Genomic DNA, 6,000 nt, shown 5'->3' on the forward strand with positions numbered 1-6,000 from the left:
GGTGCTCGTAGTTCACCTAGTATTCTTTCCCTGAGAAGTCTGACCAGTTTCATTAGTGTTATTTCTTTTCACATTTTCTCTTCTCTGACTTAATTTCTTTGTCTCTGAGGGTATTTACCATGTGTCAAAGTATGTGAAGGTGTGTCTTCGTGGACCTTGTTAGGTTGCTATTTGTCTTACCTGTATGGTACACAGGCGACCTCTCTTAGGCATATAGTCTGTTGTTGCCTGTGTAACTAGGCTGAGGGCTTATAGGTTCCCAGTGGCATATTCACAGTGTGTCTGGAGGCTAGTTATCTAGGCTGCTTGTGGCTTTCTTATGATTGGCCCTGATAAGCCTGACACTACTGTAATTTCACATTCTTAGCCCTATTAGTGGATGCAGAAGTTTTCTAGTTAGCTTGTTTTTGTCGTTAATGAACTTAATTCACTTGTGTTTGTGTGTGGGATTTGTCACTGTTTGGGTTTGTGAAGAGCTAGGTCTCATTAAATCAGCTGGTGGTTGGTTCATGTTTCATTTCTTTTTAAAAGCTTAAGATCATTCTTGTTATCCTTCTGTAAATAAGTTTGTCCAAACTTCTGCTACAATGGAAAACTTTCTCAAGGTTGCCTCTTATAGGGATAGTTCACCCAAAATGAAAATTATTGTATAACCGTCGGTTGTTCGTTTACCTACATTCTTCAAAATATCTTCTTTTGTGTTCTGCAGCAGAAAGTCATACAGGTTTGAAATGACCCTTTCCGAAAGTGCACGAAAGTGTATTGCCCAATATTTTATTTTATCAAATATTTTATGGCACAGAAAAAATGTAGGAAAACAAACGAACAATCTAAAATGGACGTCAAAAATATTTTTGTGTTCCTTTGGCAGAATGCACTGTCCTTGGACCGTATGAGAAATTATTTATAGCATTGATTCTTGAGGAGCACTGCTGAAATTACAACTAGGCAGCACGAATTCAACGAATTCAACAATCGTTTGAGTTTACAGCACCTGAATTCTCAGAGCTTTGTAAACTCAGATTCAATGCAGTTTGTTTGGTCCTTGAGTCATATTCTAGCAGCATTGTGCCAGCAGAGCAAAAGCACAGAATAATATTTAATAACAATAAAAAATAATAAGGAAAAGTATGTAAAATGTTCCAATCATCTTACTTATTTTATGTAAGTGTTGCAAAATGTCAAGTTGTCAAACCTACCTCTTCTATTAAAACACAACAACAATTACAACATAAAACAAACATAACCTTACAATGCATACAGTAATATTTTGAACAAAATAGCTGCAAGAACATTCCAGGCTTCCAGATTCCACTAATGCACCTGTTTTATTGACAGAGGAATGCAGTCATGTACGTTGACCCACAGTCTCCAGAGAGGAGTAGTTCACTGTGTCCCCTTGTACTGGCATTGTGAGGTCAACCAAAGAGCAGCCCACCGTCACGCTGACGGGAGGTCAAAGCACACACATAACCACCCCTAGAGAATATGTGCTTTATGGTCAAGTGTGTTGCACATTATAAACTGTGGATATGGAATAGAAAGCTACGCTAAGTGGAGGTCTGGACTTTGGTGGCCTCATCCTTAGAGTAGTGTGGACCAAATCTGCTAAAAGCAATAACATGTCCTTACCCATCTGCCAATCAATGCCACTTTCCCATGTAAAAGTACTTGCACCAAAATATGGACGTTTTTAAATAAATACATGTCTCTATACAGAGAGCTCAAAAGAACACAATTTGAAATCGCAGACATTTCTGTACAGTACTTCTCACTTTTTGACCTGGTATTTTAAATCAAGTGACTCGGTTCATCTCCCACTTATCTATGTGTGTCAGTGTGAGAAGAGGTTTCTCTTTAATAGAGGGTCTACATAAGAGACAGTTCACGACCCCTATCTGCTTTGAAAGCCCATCGGACACTCCTTTAAATCAGAGGAGGTGCTGACCTCTATATGTCTTGACCTAAAGAATCATCTTCGCTGCTTATGCACCTTCTCCAGGGATGTTTTCTAATGTTTATCATTGAATCTTCAAAATGAAGTCATATGTTTCCATTTTTATGCAGGGAATAGTAAATGAGGATGCAGGGGGGAACTTTGGACACAAAAACAGAATATATATTTTTGCATAACTGTACCTTTAAAGTTCAAGTGAATGAAATTTAGCGGCATCTAGTGGTGAGGTTGTGAATTGCAACCAACGGCTCACTACACCCCTCTCCCCTCCCTTCCAAAGCACTACGGTGGGTGACACAGGACTAAGATGTCATCACGTTTTCGCTTCTTTGCCGAAATAGAGATAACGTATTTACAAAAGGCACTCTAGTTTGTCCGTTTAGGGCTACTGTAGAAACAACATGGCCAATTCCATGTAAGGGGACCTGGGAGTAGATAGAAATAGCTCATTCTAAGGTAATAAAAACATAACGCTTTATTATGCAAAGTCTTTATACACCTCTGAAGAGATAGTTATTTATATTATATTGCATTTCTCAGTGTTGAAGTCTCGAGACTCGGACTCGGTCTTGAACTCGGTCTCGAGACCCTATTTTAATGGTCTTGGTCTTGTCATGGACTTGTGTGCATTTTGACTCGGTCTCGACTCGTACTCGAACATGTTCGGAATTGGACTTATGCCCGAGTCCACTCGAGTCCCAGCAAAAATATTAAACACATGGAAAAGACATCCCTTTATGGGCCAAAAGTGAAAGTTGTTTCTATAGCTTTTCATGGCATCTCCTGATTGTCTAATATTGATGTCCAAAATTTTGAGTTTACACATGGAAATAAATTAAGTGAGACTGTTTTAAATAAACTGAGCTGAATGATTTGAGTGCAGTAAAATAGCAACCATTGAATCAAGGTTAAAAATGGATGATTTGTCAATGTTCATTGCATTGACTCAGTATCACTTTTGTACCTGCAAAAATCACCATTATTGTGATCTTTTTTAGCTTTAGTTGAGCTCTTGGCTCTTCTATTTTAATGTTAAATTAGGTTTCCTTCAGCCATAACTGTGTGTTAAAATAAATTAGTTCTAGCAAAGAGATGATTACTTCTGAATGGTAATGCATATTGACAAAATGTTAAATCACTTTAACATACAACGACATCAAGAATCTGCATATGAAACTCAACAATGGTGACAATCAACAAAGAAAGCTTCATGCTGCAATGCATGCTGGGTGATCTGTTTATCTGAATTATTTTGACGATTGTCATCATTGTTGAGGGTTGTATGATGAGGGTTGATGTCAGTGAAATATGTTTGTTTATTTTCTCTCAATACTTGTGCATTGACTAGCCAGAGCACTCAGACCAGTCATCAATTGATCAATAATGTTTAAAATTAATACATTTTATTACAGCATGATTATTTCCATGAGAACAACCCTAACTTTTGTAAAAGCATGTCTGTCTTTCACAGTGCACAAGTGTTTTTGTAACACTACTACATGACCTGAACGAATTAATTTAACAAAAGTCAAGGATCAAGAGCCCAACTAAAGCAAACACTGATCACAATAATGGTTATTATTGTGGGTACAAAACTCATTTCACAGAGTCTCATTTCATTTATTTCCATGTGAAAACTGAAAGTAGTCTGATAAACTCCAGATTTGAACCAGTTTTTACACTGTACCAAGGTCCCCTGTACGTCAATATCAGACGTTCAGAAAACGTAATAATGGGCCAATAAAGGAACATCTTTTCAACATCGAAAGATGCAGAAAAGACGTCTTTTTGACATATCTTTGGTCGGGGGAAGTCATAATTGTAATAAAATTACCTTTACAACACTTACTATGTGGCCTTTTTTACCCTCAGCTAATAATATTTTTAAACTAATATCAGTCTAAGTAAATAAAACACAGTGTACATGCCATGGTATATTTAATGCACTGAGCACTCTATGAGCTCGGTGCCAGTTTTATTGTTTCCATCAAACATTTAACATATTCTTGAAGATTTCTATAGGTCTCGTCTCAGATCTCTTGTCCTAGGACTCGGACTTGACTCGGACTCGACCCTCTTTGGACTCGGTCTTGACTCGAACTCAACCTACTCTGGACTCGGTCTTGACTCGAACTCAACCTACTCTGGACTCGGTCTTGACTCGAACTCGACCTACTCTGGACTCGGTCTTGACTCGAACTCGACCTACTCTGGACTCGGACTTGACTCGGACTCGATAGAGCTGGTCTCGACTACAACACTGGCATTTCTATCAATAGATCCTCCAAAAATTGCACACAGCACCTTTAAATATCCACTATAATATTGAAAATAAATCACAAAGGTTTTGTGGCAATGACTCAAAAAATAAAGTCAACAGCCATTTGAACTTTTTTGTAGGTGTTTTACCTCAATAAGTTTTTTTGTTTTGTTTAATACTGTAATATAAATCTACAGAGACTTCAGCTGAGAATTCGCTGCAGCAATAATGTCCCTTCTATCCCTAATGTGTAATCATAAGCTCATTGAAAGATGCAGTTACTTGAAAATCTTAGTTTTATCGTTTGCTTCTATCCAGCAGCATACTTCAGAGACAGAGCTGATGGACACGTGGAGAGATGAAGAAACATTTTGTTCCTGACACAGACTGCATTGAGTGGCAAGCTGCTCCTCACAGCCTTCCGGTGGTAACAGCAAGATCCGTCAAGCCAGGCTGATTGCCACGCTGGAAAAGAATGGCACTGTAATTCCCAACAGGAGAACACAAAGCAGGGGGCAATGACTTCAAGCTTCAGGAGAACTTAATACTGTAAAGATGCATAACGGAAGGTCTTGCATCACTAATGTGGTCAAAGTAGATTAGAGGGTTAGTTGATCACAATTGTAATCATCACTTTTAGACGGACTTTTTCAAACTTGTTTATCTCACAAGATAAAAGGAACTTTATGATATGACCCCTTGAATAAACAATTCCTGAGACTAGAATTCTTTTGTTTTTTGCTGCATTGCACAAAAAAGTTAACTGAAGCAGAGAAAAAAAGACAAATTTAGACATTTAAACATTAACATTCTGTTTTTATCATCCTTTTGCTAAGTTAAGCAAGATTGAATGAATCACTACTTAATTTCAAAATGTTTCTATAATACATTTTTAACACTATTGAATGTACAATCTATTTTTGAATATTATGCATGAGTCACGCGTTTTAGATGAAAATAACATTGACATTCATATTGTGTTTCACAAATGTGTTTCACATTAGTTTTTAAATAAAAACTTTAACATTCACTTTTAGAGGTTTTAAAAAGAGTCAGGCTATATGGTTCCAGAACCTTTAACATCAACAAAGCCTTTCTATGCAAAGGTTCTACGTATTATAAAATGGTAAGAAAGAAGTGGTTCTGAAAACCTTTAACTGAAATGCTCTTTGGTGAACCAAAAATGGTTTTCCATATGTGGCATCATTGCAAAGATTTTAGCCCCTTTAATTTTAAAGGGATAGTTCAAATTCTGTCATCATTAACTCACCGTCAAGTTGTTCCAAAATAAATGTCTTTGTTCTGCTAAACACAAAGAACGATATTTGGAAGAATGTCAGTAACCAAACAAATCTCATTCCCCATTGACTCCTATTGTATTTATAACTCTACTATGGCAGTAAATGGGGAATGAGATCTGTTTGGTTACTGACATTCTTCCAAATATCTTTCTGTTCTGTGTTTAGCAGAACAAAGACATGTATAGAGGTTTGGAACAACTTTAGGGTGAGTAAATTATGACATAATTTTCATTTTTGAACTAAGAATGTAGCTTCACTGCTAATATTGTTGTCACAATAACTTAAAATTTCAAATGTAAACTTTTTATCTTCTTAACTGTTTGTAATTCAACGCCAACATCAGACTGTGACCAGAAAAAAAACACTTGGTCTACTCCCAATACTTGATTATATAAGTTTGTCATAACTAAGCAAACCTTAAATCTCGTTAAGCTTTGTTATTCTACTTAAAATTCTAAACTGATGTGAGGTGACGTGTGGGA

The 6,000-nt window shown here is 36.8% G+C and overlaps 1 long non-coding RNA gene across 1 annotated transcript in view; it reads left to right on the forward strand.

The window, feature by feature from the left end:
* Positions 1–4,843, forward strand: part of LOC130569804 (uncharacterized) — a 55,179-nt gene extending 50,336 nt beyond the window's left edge. Inside the window, exon 4 of the long non-coding RNA XR_008964899.1 lies at positions 4,539–4,843. This is a non-coding gene — a long non-coding RNA (uncharacterized LOC130569804). The remainder of the gene's footprint in view (positions 1–4,538) is intronic.
* Positions 4,844–6,000: the final 1,157 nt, after the last annotated feature.

Source organism: Triplophysa rosa, linkage group LG19 (assembly GCF_024868665.1).
Source record: "Triplophysa rosa linkage group LG19, Trosa_1v2, whole genome shotgun sequence".
NCBI lineage: Eukaryota > Metazoa > Chordata > Actinopteri > Cypriniformes > Nemacheilidae > Triplophysa > Triplophysa rosa.